At 46.4% G+C, this 26680-nt stretch overlaps 1 pseudogene; it reads right to left on the bottom strand.

Moving 5' to 3' along the window:
• Positions 1 to 247: 247 nt before the first annotated feature.
• On the bottom strand, positions 248 to 23988 carry LOC112184101 (annotated as a pseudogene).
• Positions 23989 to 26680: the final 2692 nt, after the last annotated feature.

Below are 26680 nucleotides of genomic sequence, written 5' to 3'. Positions count from 1 at the left end.
GCTACAAGTATATATACAAAATGCATATTATATTTACTAAAGATTCCTTAACCATATGAATGCTAGGGTTACAAAGTAGCTCATACTTTAAAAAGCGCGCTGTTCTATGAAGAAGTTTACAGAGCAGCAATATACAAATCATGATGACACAAGGACATACAGAGAACAAAGTATGCTAGGAATTACACGTATCCATAAACAAGTTTTATCACATCGATCAAATGCAAAGCTCAAACTACTTGAGAATCTAGATGGTACTGAGAAATGAATTTGGACTAGGAGGAACTGGGAGATCTACAGTCCCTTCCAACATAAGCAGAACCTTCTTCATAGAAGGACGGAGTGATGGCTCATTCTGGATGCACCAAAGTCCCACTTTAACCACCCTTTCCAATTGCTTTCTGTCTATGTTTTCATCCCCAACCAATTTCCTGAGCTCTCCACTCTCAAAATAATGGTAGACCAATTCATCCAAGATAGCTTCATCATGAGGAAGACTCCAGTCTACATTCCTTCGACAGCATAAAATCTCCAACAACACAATTCCAAAGCTGTAAACATCTGCTTTAACTGTTATAGGCATTTTCCTATGCCACTCAGGCGCAACATACCCTTTAGTCCCTCTAATGCCAGTAGTGGTTCTGGTCTGCTCTGGCTGAAGCAGCTTGGCCAGTCCGAAGTCAGAGATTTTTGGGCACATGTACTCATCCATCAGTATGTTTTGATGTTTTATGTCGCAGTGAATGATCCGTGTATCACATTCTTCATGGAGATACAGAAAACCTCTTGCTATGTTCCTTGCAACTCCCATTCTTTCTTCCCAATAAGGTTTCCTCCCAGGTGTGAAGAGTATATCTGCAAGTGAACCATTGCTCATGTACTCATACACCAAAAGCTTCTTTGGTCCATCAAGACAGTACCCAAGTAAACGGACTAAATTCCGATGGTGGGTTCTGCCAATAATTCTCATTTCAGTCTGAAATTCTTTGTCGCCTTCAGCTGCAACTTTCTCAAGTCTCTTGACGGCAACTAGCTTTTGGCTATTTTCGATCACCCCTTTGTAAACTGTTCCTGAGGCTCCTCTACCAACCTCTTCATTGAAATTATTAGTCATCTTTTCTAGCTCTTCATAAGCATATGGTCGCGGAGCCACATCCTCATTCCACTTAGCATCACTATTGAGCCCATTCATTCTTTTATATGCCCAGAGATTGTGTTTCCATAATACAATTACAGAAATCACCAACAAAATGGACCCCAAAGCAGTAAATCACAAGCCAATAATCAAGAATACAATTCTACCATTTTTCCTGCTTCCTTTTGGAACAACCGCATCTGGAGCTGGAGCTGCAGAAGACATGACAACCTCCTTGAGGAAAACTACTTTCGAAGTACCCTCATATCTTCTTCCATATCTCAAAGGAAGCCTCTGCTTTCTACAGCTTGCATCTTCAAGAACTGCAGCCTGACAGTTCAAATCCTCCAAACAGGCCTGTTTGCAATCTTCTTTACCTGAAGATGACAGAACCATATATGGCGCATCCTCCAACCAGGTTCTGCCCAGTTCTTGCATGGTGTAGTTGCAATTCCAATTCTTCGATCTGCAAACATCTCCAATGGAAGAATTTCTCTCACAACCTGAAGTCTGATTTCCCGGGTTGACAGATTCAAATCCAAGAAGACATCTACAATCAATCGCCTCCCCCATTGTGACACAGTAGCTATTATATCCACATATACCTTTAGGTTTACATCTATATGTTGAAGATGACCATTTAGCTATTTCTGTTTCAGATCATACGAATACAGACGAAGAATCCCATATGCATCAATTCTCACAAGATAAGATTTTCCTCAAATGGGAAGACCTCTTTCGCTGATATTCTTTAAATTTCCACCAGTATCATTGAGCAAGTAGAGACGGCCATCAACACCAAAATTTAGCGACACATTTGATCCTGCTCCATTTGTGAAAGATGAATAGTATGGTGGAGTGTCCACAGGGTACTGGACAAGGTTTCCGTCAACTTGCATAGCGAGACGGAAAATGCCTGATGAGTGATCAGTTTCTGATTTAGTAGACCGAAGTTCCTTCCCTGCTAGCAGTGGTTGAGTGGGCAACAAGGTATCAGTTGGGTAAAGGAAGCTTTGCCATACTATTGCCCGACTCGCATTGTACAGCACATAATTACCCGAATCCAGCATCGAAGCAGAAGAAATAGGCATTGGAGACTCAACCACCAAACTTCGCCCTTCTGTCGATTGCAAGGCAATCCTACCACTTGTGAAGAACAAGGTGGCATTGTCTGAGACAAGTCCACCATCTCGATCTGCAGTCCACACCACAGTCTTTTCAGGGACTCCAGCAACAACTATCCCCACAGCAAAGCCATTGCCTTACTTGTAAAAGCCAAAGGCAAACATACCGGAACGAGACAACCATTGTTTGAACCCAAAATAACATTTTTTTCCGATAAGGGGGACTCAAAGAAATCCGGGCCAATATCCGTGGCCCAAGCTATTTATTTGCGACAAGTTCGGAATATATTATTTAGAGGCCAAATAAAGCCTACTTGGAGACCAAGCAATCCTAAGGCAAATCTGAATATTCTTTGATCTATTATTAATTATCAAATGTTTGATAATTAAGGATAGTTGGATAGCTTACCAAGTTTGAGCAGGAGGGAAGGATGTTGACGTGAAAGCATGGGCTCTTATTGATTAAGGAATAAATGGCGTGGACTTGCAGCTGAAGATATATATATATATATATATATATATATATATATATATATATATATTGCAATTAAAGAGTCCTCGCGAAGATTTGCTCGCGAATATCAAGTTGGCCATATATATATATATATATATATTTCCCAGGTAATTAAGGAATGGATCATGGCCAAGAACTATGCATGCAAGGAATCAGGGGGGTCCCATATATTCTGCTCGCGAACGTCAAAGGAGGCTTGCCCAAGATGGATATACAAGTTAATTATATATGCAAGCAAGCAATCAATGCTTTGCCATGCAATTAATGGGTAGTGGACACGAAGCATATGGAAGCATGATTACAAGTAACAAGGTATATCTATATATATATATATATATATATATATATAATTGCATTGCACGTGCATGACAGAAGATCAATTAAGGAAATGTCATCCTTAATTGCATGGAGCGACGAGTGCTGGCAAAGACATATATTTTACGTGCATATCCAACAGCTTGCGACCAAGAGGAAGATTGCATCCAGGACTCTAAGAGGCAATTAATCTTTGCCTATATTCTAGCGACGACGGAGGATAATTATTAATTGCCTACGATAGTTATCAAAACTATTAAGAGTTTTGATTTGATTCAAGGCCAATAATTGTGGCCTAAAATATAGTATTTCATTCCTATTAGGAAGGAGAATCTACGAGTAGCCTATATATAGAGGCTAAAAACGATACAGAAAGGAGACCTCTCTCGAATCAATCAATCCCAGCGATTACAAAGCCTCCCGGAGCAAACCTTCAACCCTGTTGAAACCCGGCAACCGTACTCTCAGTCATAGTCTCTCCGAGCCGACTGTTAGTGCTACTGCCACAGATACTACCAGCGAAGCAAGAGTAACGCCCTCGCAACCCAGCGAAGCTAAAGATACGCTTTAGCAAACCCTGTGCTTTCTCAAGACTTCCCAGTGATTGCTCTGCTCAACCTACAATGTTGAGTATCGATTTTGGTGACCGAAGAGATCACACCCAAAGTCCTTATCCGTAAGGCAAAAGTCCTTTCCCGAAAGGCTAGAGAAGAACCTATGGCGAGGTTGGTGCTCTCCTCGTCCACAGCGCTTGAAGAAGAAGTCAGGTCAAGGGACTACCCTGACGACTGCACCCCGCGGTGCTGGCACGCCTGCGCAATCACACGCTCAAAAGAGACAGTTTGCACACCAACTGGTTTTGGAGCCAAACATTTTGGCACGCCCAGTGGGACCAAAATGTTTGGTCGGTCGGAGGTCGCTCCTTCTAGAATAGGCTTCGGAATGAAAGCCTCTCTTTGTTCACTACCCACTGTAGTAGTGACAGTGGCGGGGATAACAGGCTCGCTGGCCTGATTAAGATTGACACTCTGACCCTCAGTAGCGGTCAGGTGATTCTCTTCTCGTCTAGTTGACATGTTGGGTGATTGGGACTGACGAGAGAACCTTTGAGTCACTTGTTCTTCAGAAAGACCACGACAGTCTGCACGAGAATGCGTCCTGTAACTAGAGGTCTTATGCTTGGAACAGCTAGCATAAACCTTCTGGTAAGGGTTTTCCCTAGACTTCCCAATGGCTACGTTCACGAAGAGACACTATTGTCGTCCCACTGGGCGTGCCAAAATGTTTGGCTCCAAAACCAGTTGGTGTGCAAACTGTCTCTTTTGAGCATGTGATTGCGCAGGTATGCCAGCACCGCGGGGTGCAGTCGTCGGGGTAGTCCCTTGACCTGACTTCTTCTTCAAGCGCTGTGGACGAGGAGAGCACCAACCTCGCCACAGGGTTCTTCTCTAGCCTTTCGGGAAATGACTTTTGCCTTACTGATAAGGACTTTGGGTGTGATCTCTTCGGTCACCAAAATCGATATTCAACGTTGTAGGTTGAGCAGAGCAATCACTGTGAAGTCTTGAGAAAGCACGGGGTTTGCTAAAGCGTATCTTTAGCTTCGCTGGGTTGCGAGGGCGTTACCCTTGCTTCGCTGGTAGTATCTGTGGCAGTAGCACTAACAGTCGGCTCGGAGAGACTAGGACTAAGAGTACGGTCACCGGGTTTCAACAGAGTTGAAGGTTTGCTCCGGGGAGGCTTTGTAATCGCTAGGATTGATTGATTCGAGAGAGGTCTTTAACTTTGCCACTTAACCCTGTATTTATACACCTAGGGTTTCGACTGCTCCTTGCCTTAGAAGGATTATTAATTGAAGTTTCTTATTCAGTCTCTGCTACTCGATCCCTATAAGGTTTCGTTTTCCTTATGGATCACGGAATGGGTGAAGCTATACCCCAAAACCAAGTAGGCTTATTTTTGGGCCACAGATATTGGCCCGCTGGCTTGAATCCACCAGAGGATCTTGCCAAAAGTACTTTTGGGCTCAAACATTGCCCCCCAGGCCCCGAAATCAGGCCCACGAAGATGTAACTGATTGAAGGGGACTAAAACGACGCGCCGGTCGCTCGAAACGATGTCACTAATGAGGGTCGCGTCCTTTCGTTTGCAAAACGCCTTTCTGTCATATCGTTTCCCTCACAAAATCCCTTATTTAAACCTACGGCCGCATAAGACCCGTCACATCAGAAACCCTTTCAGTCTCTTAAACCCAGAAAAACCCATTTCTTCGATATCTCCTTCACAGAAACCCAGAAATGGCTCCCCCGAAGAAAATAGTCATCGATCAAGAGGAAGAGTTAAACGAAAAAGTCGCCCATACTTGGGGAACCAACATCGGTGCCCGCATTCTTCTCCAAACATCCATCCATCGACCCTTGCTCCTTCGATTCTCCGACCACCAAACCTGACTGGGGCCAGCGCCACAAGATGCTATTCCGGCCGACGCTATCGCTCTCTACGGCCTACCAGTCCGTCGACCCATTCCAATCCTCCGAAGGACTCCTGGAGATTTCAGTAGCTGGGGTGCCCAGAACCGTCGAGCCAAAATAGGGCATTAGCCGTCCTCCATCAGTCCAGCGGAGACTTCTTGGTATCGCGAAATGCGGGTGCGAGATCTGGCTCGCTGGAATGCAACAGGTATCACGCATACTATCGATCTATGTTTCCATCTTCCTCGCGGCGGCAATGGCTTGCCGCTCGCTGCCTTTCTTTGTTTCTGGAATACCGCCACTAACACATTTGACTTCAGATTCGGTCAAATGAGTATTACCCTGTTAGATATTCTCGCCATCACCGGCTTGCCCATCGATGGCGAACCCTATTTGCATGGTCAATTCGATTCTGTCAACTTCACATCGACCATGGCCCAGCACGGTCGTAGCGCCCACAGTGGCTCCTACCCGCGATGGTTGGCGTATTACAGCTGGGAGCACAATGCGCCGGTGGAATCGCTTTCCTGCAAGTTCATATTCTGCACCTCCTCCTGCAAGCCCACTAGTACTTGGACTCTTCTGGCGACGGCCCTCTACAACGGCCTCAACGTTGGGCTCGGGCAACCGGTGTTAGGAGCCCTCTACTGCATGTTATATCAAGCCACAATGCATCCATTTGAGACTAGCATGTCTGGCCCCTTTTGGATTTTGGACTTCTGGATCCAAACTTACTTTCCATTCTTCCGTCGCGATGACATTCCGCTGCTTCCGCCGGCCGACCAACTCTTGGGTCAGTGGTTCAGCCGCGAGGGAATGTACTCATCCCCTCCTTACTCCGAGTGTTTTTCTTATCTGTACCTTCTGGATGAGATGCCATACTGCGATATAATCTTGGATAGAAGATTCCTCCTTTACTTGAAAATGGCTTCCTTCCTGGCGATCCTCTCTACAGTGATCGAGCGCGCTTGGCTTTTCGCCGCGCGATCTCCTGCTCAAACATCAGGATCGCTGCCGAGGAACTCAACTACGAGCTTTACGCTCCTAACCACTTTGCTCGCCAATTCGGCCTTGTCCAATTGGTGTCATTTCCCCTGTACGACGCCTGGAACTATAACACTTCTTGGCGTAGATTCGGGCCCCCTCTCGGGCCTGTGCCGGCACAAAGTATGCTCGCGCTGGTTGATCTTCCTGACTGGGCTCGGGTTATTGATGTCGTGGACGGGGCTGAAGAAGGTTACGAAGACTGGTGGAAGGAGGTCTCCGTCAATTGCTGGACTCAGCGGGATGACGAACTCTTTGCAATTATCTTTGGAGAATTGAAAAACCCCTATCCTGCCGATGTTGAAATGCTCGCTCGCTTCTCTGAGGACGCTACACGATCCCAGCCCCTTCCAGCAACACAACCGGCGCTAGCCCCTCGCCAAGCTCAAGCTGGAATCGTAATCCGCGAACCCCCCCCGGAGGCAAGTATCTTAGTTCTATCTTCTATATCTTTCTACATTACTTTCTTTTCACTCACCCTTTGCTGTATCAGGGAACCGCACCACATTCTGGCAGCCACCCAATCCGTGCTTCTCTGGCCGCTGACTAGTCCGGAAAGTAGAAGACGGTGATCGCAGACCCCGAAGTTGCAGATTCTTCCTCTGACGATGATAATCCGCAAACCGTACGAACCCTCTATTCTTAAGATTATGCTTTTTCTGTGAGCTAAGTCTAATTCTTTGATTCTAGCAGGTTGCCGCTGCTTTGGCTCGCAAGCGCAGCCACTCGGACCCTCGCACTGACCCATGGGAAGAGGATGAACCAATCGCTGATCGACTGGTAAGAGACGGGAAACTCACATTAGAATTTATTCGTCCTCTAGCTCAATTCCTATAACTGTCTTTGCTCGCAGGTTCGCCGTCGGTCCTCTGGACAAGCTGGGGAAGGCTCTTCGGCCGCTGGTGAAGGGACATCTGCGTCGCAGGCCCAAGCGCCCACGGATTCTGGTAATCTCCCACCTCCTGCCAGCACCGCGAGCGATGCACGATTGGCCTCAATTTCGGTGCAGGTCATAGACAACAGTTCGCCTGAGTTGGAAGAAGGAACGACACCTTCAGACGCACCGCCTGAGGATCCGCTCCTGCACAACCCCTAGCGCAGATAACGCCTGATCAAGTTCCCGATGAAATAGCTCAACGACCTGCACCGACAGCAATCCTGCACGAGCCTTCGGCCGTGGAGGTATAGTCTCTCCTGAGCATAATGCCTTAGTCCTTATTTCATTTTCTGCGCACTCTAATAATTCTTCCTTAATCACAGAGTCCTGGTCCTGCTGAGGAAGTAGCTGTCGCTATGGAGGTACCTGTCGCTGATCCCGCTGAACCAGTTGGTGAAGGCATGGTGATTCAGGAACCTGCCCCCCATGCTCTTGAAGTAGAAGAAGGGATGAATGCCGAACCACAGCCAGAAGTGGCCCCTATTATAGAGCCTCAGGAGGCCCTCGCTGCTGCCGCTGTTCCAGGTCCATTGCCTGAGCCTCCTTCCAGATTGGAAAGGCTCGTCCGCGTCCTCGAAGTGGCCCCTCCAGGAGTTATAGATGAAGCGAGGGATGGGCTGCAACGACTCCTGAGCCCCGACATTTTACTGCCAGGCGCGTCTGGCAGAGCTCAGGAATACTTGATGGTTCTTCACCGCTAGCGAACCATCACTGAGGCCGAGTTCACCGAGATATACGAGCTACTACAGAATCTTCCTGAGCGGATTAATGAGCGAGCGACCGCCACTGCGCAAGCCAGGCAAGCTCAGGCCCACTACCGGGGCCTCACGCAACAGACAGATGCTTCTCACGACCTCTTACGAGATCGGGCCATCCTCGTTAGGGATTTGCGGATCACGCAAAATCATCTTCGAACCCAAATCCAAGAACTTCAAGCCCAATTGACTGCGGTGACAGCCCAGCTTGAACAAGAGGAACCTCTACTAGAGCAACCCCTAGCGGCCTTTGAAGCATTGTCTCAAAACTTGGCTCAAGCCCACGAAGCAGCCCGACAAGCGGAGCGAGCCGCTGCTGACGCTAGTTTCCGTCTGGATGAACACTTACTTCGCCTAACCCATGCGGCCGAAAACTCTAGGCCTCTTATGTTAGGCCCGTTTGTGTTGTATGAACAATACTATAATTAATATTTAATATTTAGCCCACTTTGTTTGGCCCAAATATGATTTTGAATTCTGGTAGTTTATCACCTCTTTTATTGATATCGAAACTGTTGAAAGTTGATCCCGAATTGAGCGGTTATCTCCTTGGAGACTGCCCTGCTTCCCACGCGTTTTCAATTTCCTTCATTTCCGAGATTCCAGCATTCAATTCCATTGATACTCTCATTGATGGCGTTGAAAGTACTTCAACTGCCCATCACGCGGTTGTGATTACTACGGATGGAGCTATAAATGCCCGCACTTGGGGAAATCATGAAGTCAAGCAACCATGTCTTCTCCAGAGATAACTTCACGAGCCTTGCTACTTTTCCTTCAGTTTCTAAAATCTTCCTCCCATGATTTCACCCTTAGCCACAAATCCATAGGCTTCATGGCTTAATCTCAAAACCTGGGTAGGCCTCATGGCCTAATCTCAGGTCCATTGGCGTGTCTTTGGTTTCTGGGACTCTGGACGAACTTGCCAGTCTCAGTTAAACCGAAGAACACGTCATGCTCCTAACGCGGCATAACTAGATTCTCAGGGGTTCATCCCCTTCGATTGTCCGCGTGGAGCAGGAGGCGGAGAGGCGGAAGGCCACTTTGAGGCCTACTGTTCTTCCTCCGCGGTTTACCTCTGGGGCCCGACTACGAGGTTTCTGTTTTTCCCCTGGAGGTAGATGTGGTTGTGAGTCGCGCTCGCTCTGGATACCATCTCCAACCTGGAGGACAGTCACCTGGAAGGGGTATGATGGATTATTCCCTTCCCTCTTCCTCCAGGACAGACGATAGCAGCTGCGACTCAGATCGGAGGAGGATCTGGGTGAAGAGAGGAATAGTGCCAGCTGTACTGCCCAGATCCTTCTTGCCGCAACCAGATTCAGCCACTTTAAAATTTGTATCTCTTATGATTTCAAAGCCACATTTGGCCTTATAATTGCAAGTGTACCGATCTGTTTTTGTACTGCCTTTGGCCGCAAAGCCACTTTGTAAATGAATGTTTCTCTGGGCACAATTTGCAAAAAATTGCCAAAAATTTATATATTCTGAAACAATAAAGCCTCACGTATAGGCCATCATGTACATTCTTAACACAATTTGTCAAGGATAAACAAATATGAATATATTCTTATCATTTGATGAATACAATAATAAAGCCTCATGTATAGGCCTGAATATAGGGTTGCCCCCCAATGTTTATCGGTGAAGCAAATACCTGAGATGAAGGCCACAAGAAGAAGGCCTGAAGGAATACCTAGAGTTGATGCGAACCGATGAACATTATGATTGTCCCCCTGCCGGGTCAGAAGGTTGATCAGGTGGATCCTCGAACTCCCAAACACTAGGATAGTATTTCTTCAAGAAACACCCGTTGATGGGGTTGCGATGGATTTCACCATCGATGTCTTTGAGGTGAAAGGCCCCTCGCTCCAAGATCCAGTGGACGACAAAGGGTCCCTCCCATCGCGGAGTCCATTTACCGCGGCTTGTTAACTTCTCGCCAAGTGGTAAAACGGCTTTCCAAACAAGTTCTCCTTCTTTATAACTACGACCACGTATCCTCTTATCATAGGCGCGGGCGATACGCTGTTTCTCCATTACCAAATTGTCCAAAGCCGCTAAGCGTTGCTCGCTCAAATCTTCGTGTTCTTGCCACATTGCCTGGACATAATCTTCACCAATCAAATGATGCTGCTCTTGTACGCGTAGGGAATGAACGTTGATTTTCAAAGGCAAAACGGCGTCGTGACCAAACATGAGTGCATATGGTGTCGTAGCGGTGGGAGTCCTCTTGGATGTACGATAAGCCCAGAGTGTCTCATACAAAGTATCGTGCCACTGTTGAGGGTTTTCCACTAGCATCTTCTTTAACAGGGTAATAATAATTTTGTTGCTGGCTTCCGCTTGGCCATTGGACTGAGCATAATACGGAGTGCTGTGGATGAACTGGATGCCAAAATCATTGACAAGCTGCTCAACGGGGCCTCCCATGAACGCTGTCCCCCTATCTGAAACGAGCACCTCGGGGATCCCAAACCTGCAGAGAATGTTACGAAAAATGAACTGGCGAATGGTGCTGCCAGAGGCCTCCTTTAAAGGCTCAGCTTCGACCCACTTGGTGAAGAAGTCAGTAGCCACGATGATGAACTTATGTTGGAGAGAAGAATGGGGGTGGATCATTCCAATCAGGTCCAATGCAAAGCCACGCGTAGGCCAGGGCTTAATTATAGGTTGCATGGGAATGTTGGGGACATGCTGGACCGGACCATGCGCTTGACAGTCTTCACACCCTTTGGCGAAGGCAATGCAATCCTTTAAAATGCTAGGCCAGTAATAACCGTGTCGCCTAATGAGCCACCGCATCTTGGGTCCCACCTGATGAGCCCCACATATCCCTGTGTGCACTTCACGCATTAACCGTTTTGCTTCGCGGCCATAGACACACCGGAAGTCTATGCCATCTTCCCCACGTCGTCGCAGCTCATCACCCCTAAGGAAGTAGTTTAAGGCGAGAAAGCGAATCTTCCTGTCAGCTGTGGGGTCTGGTTGCTTGAGGTAATCGATCAGCGGGAAGCGCCAATCAACATCAATAGACTCTAGCACCACGACCACTAGATCATCAGGCGGATCAGGCCTTGCGAGCCATGAAGGTAATGTGCGCCGCTCGACTTTCAAAATACGCTCGCGAACCCCATACTTTAATGTAATGCCTGTGGCCAGCTGAGCGAGCTCATTGGCAGCGAAATTGAGCTCGAGAGGAATATATTCCAAATCAGCGTCATCAAATTGATCCAGAAGCTCGATGGCGCGATTCAAATATGGTACGAGGAACCAGCTGACACATCTGTACTTTTCTTGAAGCTGATTTATCACAAGCTGCGAATCGCCGCGAACCTGAACATCCCTCACTCCTAGTTCCAATAAAACTTCAAGCCCGATAATAAGAGCCTCGTATTCTGCCTGGTTGTTTGTACACTTAAACTCCAGTTGGAAGGAATAAGAAAAACAATCACCCGCTGGGTTCTCCAGAACAATTCCTGCCCCTGCTAATGTTTCTGTTCTGGAGCCATCAAAGAATAACACCCAAGGCTGCAAGGAGATTGTGGCTTGGTGCCATACCGCGTACTCTGGGATAAGCGCCAAATCTGGCCGAATCGCGGTGGTGGATGCTATCTCTAACTCCTTCGTCGCGGGTATCTCCAATATAGGATGATGTGCCAGAAAATCCGCGATGGCCTGCCCCTTTACAGCTTTTTACGGTACGTACTGTAACGAAAACTCTGAAAGGCCCAGTACCCACTTGCCAATGCGGCCTCTCAAAATAGGCCGCGACAACATGTATTTGACCAAGTCAGTTTGAGCGATGATGCAGGTAGTAAAGGATAAGATGTAGTGCCGCAGCTTGCCTGCTGAGAAATACAAAGTCAGACACAGCTTCTCCATAGGGGTGTATCTTGTCTCACAGTCCGTCAGTGTCCGGCTCAGGTAGAATATAGCATGCTCAATACCCGCTTCATCATCCTGAGCGAGCAAACTGCCAATGGAAGCTTCGGCCGCTGCCAATGGAAGCTTCGTTTGCCTTATCTTCAGGGACTTCAATTCCTCGCTGATGGACAATGAACCCAAGGAAATCACCTGCTTGGACCCCAAAAACGCACTTAGCGGGATTCATCCTGAGCTTGTGTCGTCGCATTCGCTCGAATACCTTCCTGAGGTCTGAGATGTGATCCCCTCTTTTCCGAGATTTCACAACTACGTCATCGTTGTAAACCTCTACAATCTTCCCCAGGATATCATGGAAGATAAGGTTCATGGCTCTTTGATATGTCGCGCCAGCATTCTTCAGTCCAAAGGGCATGACCACATATTCAAAAACACATGCGAACCCGGGACACCGGAATGCGGTTTTATGCCTATCCTCTTCAGCGACCGGAATCTGGTGATATCCTGCAGTGCCATCCATGAAGGACAATAATTCATGTCCCGCTTGGCGTCTACTAACATATCCGCGACCAGCATGGGGTAAACATCTTTAGGTGTAGCGAGATTAAGTTCTCTATAGTCCACACAGACCCTCATCTTGCCATTCTTCTTGCGAACGGGCACTATATTAGATAGCCACTGATTGTACTTGGCGACCCTGATAATGCCTGATTTATGCATTTTTTTGACCTCCTCTTTGACGAGGACCTGGGTCTCCAAATTCATTCTTCGCGGTTCTTGTTTCACGGGCCTCTTGTCAAGGAGCGTTGGTAGTTGACGGCAAACCAACTCTGGAGACAGGCCGGGCATATCTTCATACTTCTCCGCAAAGAAGTCTTTAAACTCTAGTAACAAATCGATGAGCCTCTGTTTCTCGCTAGGCTCTAGGTAAGTACTGATAGCCACTTCCATAGGCTCGTCAACCGTTCCCAGATTAATCTTTTCAGTAGGGTCTCTGACTCTAGGAGGTGTATCATCCAGCGCTGCAGGAGCAAGCTGAATGTCCATTTCGTCCTCTCGATCTTGATCAGAGAGTTCTTCATTAACCACCTCCAAGGTCGCGATTCGATCATAAGCCTCTTTTTCCACTAAGTATGATGACAGTCGTTTGTACAGCGAGTGGAAGGCTTCTACCCCCTCTTCTGAGAGGTCGTAATCCATTAATCATTTAAGGATTTGGGCACAGCGTGGCCAGGCCTCTCTAGGCCCTCCTTTGCCAGCGTAAGCCCCCACTGTGCCAATTCAGAGGCCGTCACCCCTGTGGGGCGGCCTTTATCATCGATACCACTAACCTGTAATGGAGTAATAGGTTCCAAATAGTACCTGGCATCTACGTAGTTTGCGGAGGCTGGGAATGGACGGGGGTCCGCCTTGATCACCTCAGCGATGTCCGTCTCTCTGTTCCACATAACCAGCTCCTGATGAAGTGTTGATGGTACGCAGTAACTCCTGTGGATCCAGTCTCTGCCCAAAATAGCACTGTAGGCCGCATAGCAATCTGTTACAAAGAAAGCATACACCCCCTCTGCTGGGCCAACCTTAATGCGTAAGAGCAGCAATCCTAACGTCTTCGTTACAGTTCCTGCAAAATTCTTGAGCGTAAGGGACGTAGACTGGATCTTCTCCCTCTTGATTCCGAGCAAGTGCATGGTTCTGGTGGTAACGACATTAACAGCGGCTCCAGTATCAATCATGATTTTACTAACTTTAGTACCGCTAACCTCTGCTGTGATATATAGTGGTCTCATGTGTTGGACCATACCTGGCGTTGGCTTGGAGAAGTTCATGAATGGCCCTTTGTTTGGAGCTTCCTCTGTTTCATGAGGGACAGCCTCTTCCACAGGCGCCGCGGCTGCTGACTTGACCTGCAATGGCTGCGCGTTTTCTTCGTCGGCCTCTACACAGTCCTGAGCAGCGACTGGTAATGCATATCTCGCGGGGAGCACGTAAACCATATTGCAAGAGATGTCGGTCATATCTGTTTCCTCCATGTCATCTTCTAAATTAAGCTTAGGTTCCTCGACAGGGGTGTCGGCCTGCAACTGCTTAGCCAAACAATCTACCAGCGATCCTTCTGTAAGGCCCTTCACCTCGCACTGCACAAGCTCTTGTACCACGGAAGCCTGTTTAGGAGTTTCTGGTTCCACGCGTGCATCTGAGGCAGCGACGACTACACTTTGGACTTTTTTGGGTCTCCACTGCAAGGCGTCAGTAGTCCTGTCTTTGCCCCCCAGTCTCTCAAAGACTGAAGTCTTGGCTTCTGGTTCTTCGCTCAATAACCTGCGCCTGACGTGCGGTCGTCGAGTCGGCGAGCTTTCCTTTTGCACAATCGGAGGTGATCACTCCTCCGTAATCCTGCAAAACACACTGGGCTTTGATGCCCCTGTCAGTGAATCCGCTTGTTTGTTAAAGCTGCGGGGAGGTCTCAATGGTTTAGCAGCTAATGCATCCATTTCTCTCTGATACTGTTCAGGTGACTTGACCAGTTGTGAAGGCTTAATCAGGCCCTGGTCCAGAGCCTCTAGCGCGCACTTGGCTTCCCCAAATTGGCGCTGCAGTTTTCTCTTCTTGGAAGTGCTTATCTCCACAGCCTTTCCCTTTTCTCTGGTGTGCCATCTTCCTTCCTTGATGGTGGCGGTCGAAGCCGGTGGGATATAAGGTGTGGTCAGCACGTCCTTACCCTTGTTTGCGATCTTCTCTTCATGCTTCTGCTCAACCGCGGCCGCTCTCAGTTTCCTGAACAGATTGGAGTCCTTTGGGGATGGTGGTGACTCCAATTTCTCTCTTTCTCTCGGGCTAGAAAGCTGGTAGTTCCGCGATGACGAAGCCCACTTAACCAGCGGTAGGGAGCCAAAGCGAAATGTCTGCTCGACCTCTTCATGCGACACTTGAATGCCGCATTCTTCTTTGCATCGCGAGCATAAGACCACGGGCGAGGCTTGACTGATTGATTTAGCTTTATCCTTCGCGGGCGTTTCGTCCGCGGCAGACTTCTCACCTCGCTCCTTCGAGCTCAAATCCAGAGTCAGTTTCCTTTGCTTTTGTTTGGTCCAGTTCACATCGACCATGTTGATCCCAGTGTCAGGGAAGGGATCTAGATCTACTAGCGCTGCTGCAGTGACCGGAGCTTCCACCTACAAACTGCCATTATTAAGCCATACCTGAATCTGGTCTTTGAGCTTCACACAATCTGCGGTGTTATGATTCCACAAATTATGGAACTTGCAATACTTCTTCCCCTTCAGCTGTTCTGGTCGAGGAAAAGGTCCAAAATCTGTCTTCACCATCTTCGCAGTGATCATTTCGTCGAGAATCTCGTGCGCCTTGTTGGCATCATATGTGTACGTCGCGAACTCAGGTTTGGTGAAAGCCACCGATTTGAGCTTGACAGGCTCCTTGGAAATTTTCAGCTGTTTCAAGGAGAGATTCTTTTTGCCCGTTAACTCGTATGCAGCAACATCATTCTCCTCTTCCTCATCGTCATCCTGGGCCACCTCTTCATTGTTATGATGGTAGTAAGGGTCATAGGTAGCCGGCTGATAGCTCAGGGTTGCTACGGTACGATGTTTTCCTGGCACGTATGTTCCCCTGGACGCATTCTTCCTTGCATCTGTTTCTCTAAGGAGATGCTCGAAGCTACCCACCTCTGTGATGAGTTCCCCCATCGACTGAATCATGCTGCCATGCTGCTTCTTTCGTTGACGTGGTTCCAAACCCTTAACCGCCAACTTGACTAACTCTTTCTCCGGCAGAATGACGTTTAGCTTGGCTTTCTGGATTTGAAAGCGCTGAAGGTAGGCAACCGCTGATTCTGTAGGCTGCTGGGCCATCTGGGTGAGAGAAGCCAAGTCCACTTCAGGCTCGATAGTTCCGAAAGTTTCTCGGAAGAGCAGTTCCATTGCAGGCCAATCAGCCACTGTCCCTGGTCGAAGCTTGGAAAACCATCTGAAAGCGGCTCCTGAAAGAGATGTGCCAAAGATCATGCATTTGAGGATATTGTCATTCTAGTACTGACCACACTGTACCCTAAACCTAGCCAGATGGGTCGCCGCATCCTCAGTGTCTTCCCCTGAAAAAGTAGAAAAGATGATATTCTTATAACCCCTGGGAAAAGGTGCGAGCATGATATGTGGCGGGAAAGGTCCCTCATAGATCCCATCCGGCTGGGCCCTAGGGTTAGCCAACCGGATCATCTCCTCTACCTCGTCACATCTTACATATTCTGGGCCCGGAGGAGGAGGAGGTGTCGCCACAGTCTGGCGAGTAGCCTACACAGGTACTGTTTGGTTTACAGTTGTTGGCCCCTCTCCAACGTGTACCACGCGAGTAGTAGCCTGCTGTCGGAGAGTCACCGCTGGCGTAAGCGCTTCCTTTGACACGGCTGTTATCTTGATCGGGGCGCCGGACTGGCCGATCCCGTAATAACTTCCTGGCAGCTCCTGATATACAACTTCTGCCCCATCACTGTCGTATTGAACGAAGGTAGTGGGGTTGGATGAAGTTCCTGCAGCTTTCGAGGCCTGATGCTTCTGTCTGCTGGCCTGTCCGCTTAACGAGGTAGTCTTTTCCTTGCTGCCGCCGATAACCAGCGCTTGCTCTTTATTCTTCAGCGGTGTAGTGGCAACAGTAGCTGAGGAAGAAGCAGCATTGCTGCTAGTCTTCTTACGCTGATTTGGCAGCACGTACTTGCCTGAACCAGATGGTTGGCCAAGAGAACCAAGGACAGCATTAGGATCCCCTAAGGCTTTGTTCAGCACTTCTCTAGCTTGGTTCAATTCTGCTCTCTGCATGGCCACCTCGGTCGCCAGGTTAGCTCCATCCTTGCGAAGACCTACCATGTCTGATGCAGTCTGCTTAGCTTGGTTCGTGATAGCCTCCAAGATCTCTTTTTGACACTGATTCTGCTCGCTAGCGATACTCGCAGCATGTGCCCTCACTGCACTCTCTGATTGTGCGATCTGTTGCCTAGCATCCTCGGCATGGCGGGTAATTCGCTGATCTAGTTCGCGTATGAGCCTATCTGTCTTTGCGGTCTCTCTGGCAAAATCAGCGTCCATCTTCTTGCGATGGTTTTCAATATTCTCCATGATGATTGCGAACCTTACCTCGGAGGTCGCTCCTTCTGGAACAGGCTTCGGAATGAAAGCCTCTCTTTGTTCACTCCCTACTGTAGTAGTGACAGTGGCGGGGATAACAGGCTCGCTGACCTGATTAACATTGACATTCTGACCCTCAGTAGCGTTCGGGTGATTCTCTTCTCGTCCAGTTGACATGTTGGGTGATTGGGACTGACGAGAGAACCTTTGAGTCACTTGTTCTTCAGAAAGACCACGACAGTCCGTGCGAGAATGCGGCCTGTAACTAGAGGTCTTATGCTTGGAACAGCTAGCATAAACCTTCTGGTAAGGGTTTTCCCTAGACTTCCCAATGGCTACGTTCACGAAGAGACACTATTGTCGTCCCACTGGGAGTGCCAAAATGTTTGGCTCCAAAACCAGTTGGTGTGCAAACTGTCTCTTTTGAGCGTGTGATTACGCAGGCGTGCCAGCACCGCGGGGGTCGTCGGGGTAGTCCCTTGACCTAACTTCTTCTTCAAGCGCTGTGGACGAGGAGAGCACCAACCTCGCCACAGGGTTCTTCTCTAGCCTTTCGGGAAAGGACTTTTGCCTTACGGATAAGGACTTTGGGTGTGATCTCTTCGGTCACCAAAATCGATATTCAACGTTGTAGGTTGAGCAGAGCAATCACTGTGAAGTCTTGAGAAAGCACGGGGTTTGCTAAAGCGTATCTTTAGCTTCGCTGGGTTGCGAGGGCGTTACCCTTGCTTCGCTGGTAGTATCTGTGGCAGTAGCACTAACAGTCGGCTCGGAGAGACTAGGACTGAGAGTACGGTCGCCGGGTTTCAACAGGGTTGAAGGTTTGCTCCGGGGAGGCTTTGTAATTGCTGGGATTGATTGATTCTAGAGAGGTCTCCTTTCTGTATCGTCTTTAGCCTCTATATATAGGCTACTCATAGATTCTCCTTCCTAATAGGAATGAAATACTATATTTTAGGCCACAGTTATTGGCCTTGAATCAAATCAAAACTCTTAATAGTTTTGATTACTATCGTAGGCAATTAATAATTATCCTCCGTCGTCGCTAGAATATAGGCAAAGATTAATTGCCTCTTAGAGTCCTGGACGCAATCTTCCTCTTGGTCGCGAGCTGTTGGATATGCACGTAAAATATATGTCTTTGCGAGCACTAGTCGCTCCATGCAATTAAGGATGACATTTCCTTAATTGATCTTCTGTCATGCACGTGCAATGCAATTATATATATATATATATATATATATATACCTTGTTACTTGTAATCATGCTTCCATATGCTTCGTGTCCACTACCCATTAATTGCATGGCAAAGCATTGATTGCTTGCTTGCATATATAATTAACTTGTATATCCATCTTGGGCAAGCCTCCTTTGACGTTCGCGAGCAGAATATATGGGACCCCCCTGATTCCTTGCATGCATAGTTCTTGGCCATGATCCATTCCTTAATTGCCTGGGAAATATATATATGGCCAACTTGATATTCGCGAGCAAATCTTCGCGAGGACTCTTTAATTGCAATATATATATATATATATATATATATATATATATATATATATATATATATCTTCAGCTACAAGTCCACGCCATTTATTCCTTAATCAATAAGTGCCCACGCTTTCACGTCAACATCCTTCCCTCCTGCTCAAACTTGGTAAGCTATCCAACTATCCTTAATTATCAAATATTTGATAATTAATAATAGATCAAAGAATATTCATATTTGCCTCAGGATTGCTTGGCCTCCAAGTAAGCTTTATTTGGCCTCTAAATAATATATTCCGAACTTGTCGCAAATAAATAGCTTGGGCCACGGATATTGGCCCGGATTTCTTCGAGTCCCCCTTATCGGGAAAAATGTTATTTTGGGTTCAAATATTGCCCCCCAGACCTCGATGTCAAAGTTCCCCGTCTTGACTGAAGAGGTCCTGAGTCAGCACTAGTCTTACAATAATGTCGCTTTAAAGCCACTTGCATTGGCTTAATTGATAAGTACAAACTTGAAATCACTTGACTGATTAAGTATATAGGCCGCTGAATAGGCCATGGAGCATGAATGTTGTAAAGTCATCTTGATGAACAGCGAGGTAGTTGATTATCGTAGTGGCACATTGATTAACTAATAATCATATAATAAGCATGACCTGGGCCTTGAATCACATATGCCTTGCATGAAAGAATTATCCCCTGCCTCTCTTCGTTTGCACACTAAGATGTAGGCCAGACTTCAATGCACTTCCATCTTCCGCTTGTTAATGAGGAACTGCTAGCGCGCAGTCGGCAATCCATGACTAACCACCAAACGTTGCTCCCCATCCATGTCCAATGTCTTGAAATAAGATGAATGCTTCCCATAATAAAAGGCCACAGACGTTGGCCTTATTGATAATGATCAACCACGTGTATTTCAAAACCACAATTGGCTTTGATAGCTATTGTGACGTTGCCTCTAGGTAGGCATAAATATGTATAAACATATAGGCTAGCTAATTAATAAGGCCTTATTGTTCGCAATGGACAAGAGTATGCTGTAGCTATGCATGATTTAATTTACCATTGCACATAGTTGGCTGCGAGCAGCCAAGAGTTTGACCGAGAAAAATTGCTAGAGGCTGGTGCACTTTTTCATTTAGAAAATACATTAATGCACGTGACACCTGTTCACCACTTCCGAAATAGTTTGCACATACGTGCCTGCCTTGAAATAAAGTACGAATGCAACCTGATATCGCCAAACCAGGCATTTCAATGCCACCGTGATTGGCATGCTGTCCACTAAAGCCCACTCGCTGGCAAGTATAACTAGAGCCACCTGCTGGCTTCTTATGTTAGCTTTGCCGAATAACCACTTCGCCGACTTGTACATAGCTAGATGAACTACTGTAAGATCCCAAGAAGCAACAGCCAAGGAAAAAATGCCCTGGCGAAATAATTTTTCTCCTGCTGCACCATTGTCTTCTAATGATTTCAAGCCGTATAGAAGTACGTTGACCATTATTTCACTGGACATCCCATTGTGAATCAAGCAAATGCTGACGAGCCTCTATAATTGTGATCTAGGCCTGCGATTGACTGCTTGCTGTTGGCTTATAACTAATGCTGCACCTTGAAAATAGGTCCCTCCTGATCACACTCGCATATGTTCCAACGACGAACGGTCTCAGTACCTCTATAGGCACCAGCGCGTAATTGAATGCACTATGGGACATCACATGGTGCATTTGTGAAGCAATAACCAAAGAGCACCGCTGCTACTAATCTTCTCATGCAATCTTCAAACTCTGTGTGACATCATCACGAATATGCTACTGTGTTCTGTTGAGGATTGTAATCTCGACGCAACAGTTATGCCCCCCAAGTCTGCACACCTCATCTTCAGAGTGCTTCTCTCAGGCATTCTATCAAACAGCTTGTGTGCATATTTCAGATTCTGAGACTTGTGATGAAATTTCAACAGAAAAGCCCACAGAATATCAATTTATCAGTAAAGAGCATAACCAATAACTATTTCCTGGGGATTGAGTTCGATTCATGGCAGCAACAGTGGGGAATTAATCTGGATTCAATATGTCTTCTCCTGCAGTTCAACTTTGCCTCTCCTCGCCGACGGAGTAACCTCTCCCTGAAACTGTTGTGGCATCGAAAACCTCCTTCTCGTCCCTGCCTTGACATCTGCTGGCCTCAGATTGACTTCGCCCCTGCGTGTGCACATCTTGTTGGAGGAAGTTCTGCAAAGCGCTTCGCTGGATTGAACCTTGCTAGCGAGGCACAGGCCAAGTGTATTCAGTGAGCTCTGCTTCTTGAGATGATTGGTCGCGAGAATAGCCTTCGCAAAAAATGTCCCTTGCGAGCGTTTGATAACTCCTCGCTCTGCGACCATTCGCTGAATGTCACTGTTGGCCTCCTTTGCGACCTAATTCTTCTCGCGGCCATCTCTTCGCGGGCACTCGCTCGGCCGCTCGGGGGCATCTCTTCGCGGGCACTCGCTCATGTCCTCGCTTGCTGCCATTTCTTTCGCGGCCACTCGCTTTTGTGGTCGCTCGCTTAACTCTTTTTTTTTTTTTTTTACCTAACTAAAAGAAAGATGCAATCTGAAAGTTGACGGAGAATTAAAAGCAAAAAAAGAAAGAAGCTAACAGCAGTGCGTTTGGCTAACCTCTAGAAGGCCACGGGGGAGGCCATCTATGCTTTACTCCAAGCTCCGACGTATCAAAATTTATAACATGAAAACTTTTCTTGTGAGAGCTTGCAGGAAAGCAACAAAGATACTTCACGTCGAACACTTGAGAGAAATTTGGCTCGTAGAAGGAGTAATATTGCCCCCCAAGTATCTTTGTTAGTTGACGAAGAGAGATCTTCAATTGCAATTTTGGAGATAATAATGTCCCAAGATCGGCTTTGTTGCCAACTACCATATCATAGAACATGGTGTCTTCAGAATTAGCCACTACAGGTTGGCTTTTGTATTTGACCACTTGTTGGTCTAAATTCTCCATATCAAGAGCCTCAAAGAACTGGAACTCCTGCATATGATTTTTTGAACCAATAATTAAATTATAATTATCATCATATTCATCATAGATTGGCTCCATGTTGAGATCATATTTAGAATCACCAAAGAGTGGTGAATTGATCTCTTCTTCGAAAATAGGCATATCAAGTATTTGAGACGCCTCTATGGACTGTATAGTATCATAAATAAATTTCTCTTGCAAGAAATTTGATGCTAGATAATTGTGAACAAGAGTTAACTTGTATTGATGATACTCAAACTTACAGTCGCGAAGTACAAATTGACCACTAGAATAATTATTCTGGCCATTCTTGCAAGGTGGGTTGCAGATGTATCCTCCACATATATCAAAGCCACCGCTTGGCCTGGAAACACTGATGAAGGAATTCAAGTTGAATTGATTAATAAAGCCACATATTGGCTTTTGCAGACCACAACTTAATTGATAATTAAGTTGGCCATGATTGTGGCCAACTTCACCATGACATCCAGTAACAAGACCAAAGCAAGATTGATGATGATGAGGTGGGCCATGCCTTAATTGATAATTAAGTGGATCATGCTCTTGACCCTTTGCATGGCCATGACGTCCAGTAGCAAGATCATAATTAAATTGAATATGCATCTGCTTCTGGCTATTAAGGGGGTGGACCTGGGCAATATCATGCCCCCCAGGCATCTGGTCAGAAGCCACATATTTGGCCTGATCAGTGGAAAAATCACATATTTGCTCTGAGACAATTATATTGTCAGAAGAACAATCTCGTGGATCATCTTCTCCTAGTGCAGCTTCTATGTAAGGCTGTGACTCACTAGTGAGGCATTCAGGTTTATCGCCACCTGTAGGCAATTCAACCTCAGAAACAACCTCTTCGCGCGAAGGTTTTTGGCTTTCCAATTTGTCTTGATGCGAACTACCCTGAGTAGCCAAGCTGGGACCTTCTTTGCGCAAGGTCGCGCACTCCGATGAGGTATGCTGGTATTGGGTCATGCGCTTGTCCAGTTCGCGTATGAGTTGGTCTGTCCTCGCAGTCTCCCTGTCAAAATCAGCAGCTATCTTCTTACGATGGTTCTCGATATTTTCCATGATAATCGCGCACCTTTCCTTGAAGGTCGCTCCCTCTGGAATAGGCTTCGCAACGAAAGGCTCTCTTGTCATAGTGTCGCCAATGGTGGAAACATTGGCCATTTTTTCACTTTAAAAGTTCCTTTGGTAAAGATCTTTCCCTGGCATCCCAATGATGGTGAATACAGAAGACTCTAGTTTGGTCCCACTGGGCGTGCCAAAATGTTTGGCTCCAAAACCAGTTGGTGTGCAAACTGTCTCTTTTGAGCGTGTGATTACGCAGGCGTGCCAGCACCGCGGGGGTCGTCGGGGTAGTCCCTTGACCTGACTTCTTCTTCAAGAGCTGTGGATGAGGAGAGCACCAACCTCGCCACAAGGTTCTTCTCTAGCCTTTCGGGAAAGGACTTTTGCCTTACGGATAAGGACTTTGGGTGTGATCTCTTCGGTCACCAAAATCGATATTCAACGTTGTAGGTTGAGCAGAGCAATCACTGTGAAGTCTTGAGAAAGCACGGGGTTTGCTAAAGCGTATCTTTAGCTTCGCTGGGTTGCGAGGGCGTTACCCTTGCTTCGCTGGTAGTATCTGTGGCAGTAGCACTAACAGTCGGCTCGGAGAGACTAGGACTAAGAGTACGGTCACCGGGTTTCAACAGAGTTGAAGGTTTGCTCCGGGGAGGCTTTGTAATCGCTAGGATTGATTGATTCGAGAGAGGTCTTTAACTTTGCCGCTTAACCCTGTATTTATACACCTAGGGTTTCGACTGCTCCTTGCCTTAGAATGATTATTAATTGAAGTTTCTTATTCAGTCTCTGCTACTCGATCCCTATAAGGTTTCGTTTTCCTTATGGATCACGGAATGGGTGAAGCTATACCCCAAAACCAAGTAGGCTTATTTTTGGGCCACAGATATTGGCCCGTTGGCTTGAATCCACCAGAGGATCTTGCCAAAAATACTTTTGGGCTCAAACAACCATGAGGAGTTGGTAGTGGGTGTTAAAGCAGAGCCCTTGCTTATATTAGACTGCAGTTGTTGTGCTTCAGCATAATTGAAGAACGCAAAGGCAAGAAGATAACAAACTAAAAAAGCCATATCTCAGTGAGACTTCTCTACCTTTTGTTCCTCTTCTTAAAACAGTCTACAAAATTGGTTGTAGTCTGAAGTGATCTTATTCTAAAGTTGCTTTAATATAAGTGCTAGTGGTAGTAATGAACCTGTAGGAACTCGCTCTCTCTGTAGGAATGACTTGCTTTAGCCAAGTCAAGTCCCCCCTTTAAAAATGTCAAGGTTCCAAGGTCCTCATAAATGAATGTCTTTTGCAAGTTGTGACAATAGTCCGAAACGTCTTAAAGACTTGGAACCTAAAGACAAGGCAAAGACTAAAACTTCCAATGAACTTGAAAGTGATAGGGCAGTATTTTCTCATGCCTTGACTGGGATAATATTGACTTTTCTTGCTCTGCTAATCACTAAATCGCGGTTGTCGTTCGCAATTCCGACAGGATTAACGTTATCTAAAAATAACTAGCAACCTTCAGGCTGTAGGTGTAAGTACTGCTCAGGAAAAGATGATCAGGTATGTAGTAAAAACATTTATTTAGAGACTGATCATGCGAACTTTGGCTGCTGTTTTACTGACCCCACTGAAAGTTTCATGCGAAAACCTCAGCTAAGCCATAAAGAAATTAAAGAGCAAAGAGGCAACCAACAATGAAACCATATACTAGATCAAGACGAACAATCCGAGTCACCACCAAGGATTAAATTATCGGTTTTTACATATTTATTAGAAGGATTAAATACTCGTTACTCCTCATACTTTTGCATGAAAAACAGTTTAGTCCAAAATTTTAAAATTAAACAGTTTAGTCCTTTTTCTTTCTAATTTTCACACAACAGGTCCTAAAATGACTATTATACCTCTCTCTCTCTCTCTCTCTCTCTCTCTCTCTCTCTCTCTCTCTCTCTCTCTCTCTCTCTCTCTCTCTCTCTCTACATATATATATATATATAGTGTGTGTGTGTGTGTGTATCTAAATCTATACATACATATATATATATATATATATATATATCTCTATACACACGCGCGCGCACACACACACACACACATATAGAGAGAGAGAGAGGCAGAAAAAATAAAAAATAAAAAGAGAGAAAAATAAAAAAAAATAAAAAGTGAGGGGTATAATAGTCATTTTAGGACCTGTTGTGTGAGAAATAGAAAGAAGGGCTAAATACTGTTTAGTACCCTGTAGTATAAGCCCAACATCGATTCAGTCCCTCGACTTTCAATTTCATCAAAAACACCCTCGCAATCTCATCTTCTCGTCCAATAGGTCCTTCCGTCAGGATTCCGTCAATTTCAGACGTTAAGTGGGACCCACATGGAAGTGAAATTCCCAAAATAACCCTGGCTCTTTTAATAATTAATTCCCTCCCAATTCTCTCTCTCTCTCTCTCTCTCTCTCTCTCTCTCTCTCTCTCTCTCTCTCTCTCTCTCTCTCTCTCTCTACCTACTCTGTAAGCTCCAACTTCTCCGAGCTGCAAGCATTCAAAATTGGATTCCTCACAATTGCAAACTTTAAATTTCATCAACAAAACGAATTCCAGACCTGCAAACGAACCAAACAAGTCCAAACAAACAAGCTTGAGCACAACCATATGAACCACACCTGCAAATGCGTCTTCTCAATCCCCGGCGACGGAATCACCTACGCGGGAATCTTGGACGACGGAATCACCAACGACGGAAACTTATCGCACCGCACATGTACACCCTCAGATCTAACCTCCATCCCTCTTTCACACACCACATCTTCGCAATTTCATCGAAAATCAAAAACAGAAAACCAATTCAAATGCAGCTCCAATCTCACAAACTGTATTGCTAAATCCACCCACATTCGTCAAAGCCCAAATTCAAAAACAGAACAAAGAATCGAACTTTGATAGCCTAAATTCATAAACAGAAGAAAGAAGCAAACTTTGACAGAAGATCGGTGGGGAAAATTCACGAGTTAAAATGAAATACGGACAATTAAAATCTCAACAACCCAATGCAACTGTCACGCACTTTTTGCATTCCTTTTCTGGGAAACTCTATCTGTTTTAAATGCTTGTAGCTGAGTCCATGGGCATGAGCATAAGATTAACAGGGGATTTGCTCAGTGAACCACTCCATGACGTGAATTGGTGCCTTGACCAACTCCAGAGCCAACTCCACTATCAACCGGAGTTCCACCGGCAACACCTATACCACTATCGTGCTCATCGGCCGTCGACGAGTCTAGTCCAGCCCAACCTCCATGAAGTCCGACAATCAGTGATCCAGAGCCATCAAAGCACAAGGAACAGACAAAAGCACACAACTTTCCCAATTGGCATTGTCGCCGACGCAGCCTAGACCTCATCCCCATCCGCCGATTTATAAATCGAGCTCTCCTTTATCCTCCAGCAACGGCATCACCTCAAGCATCAATTTCAGCAACGACCCATTCTCCTAGGCCAACAAACCATCAACAAATTGCTCGCTATAATCGGAATAAGCTTTTAAGAATTCAAGACCCAGTCGGCGGCGACCGAGAAGTGTTCGGGGATATACAAGAGAAGCTCGTGGGTTGAGGATTGAGAGGAGGAGAGTAAAGCACATGCAAGACTGAAGTCTCTGATCGAAACAGGAAGCTGAGCTCCGTCGATGTTAGAAGAGAGAGAAGAAATTGTTTTTACAGAAGTGGAGAGAGGAAGAAGAAAGAGAAGAACATAACTGATGAAGAGCCAGGGT

This window comes from Rosa chinensis, chromosome 2, assembly GCF_002994745.2.
Source record: "Rosa chinensis cultivar Old Blush chromosome 2, RchiOBHm-V2, whole genome shotgun sequence".
Taxonomy (NCBI): domain Eukaryota; kingdom Viridiplantae; phylum Streptophyta; class Magnoliopsida; order Rosales; family Rosaceae; genus Rosa; species Rosa chinensis.
Note: the sequence above shows the minus strand (reverse complement) of the source record. Positions and strands in the feature narration are given on the sequence as shown.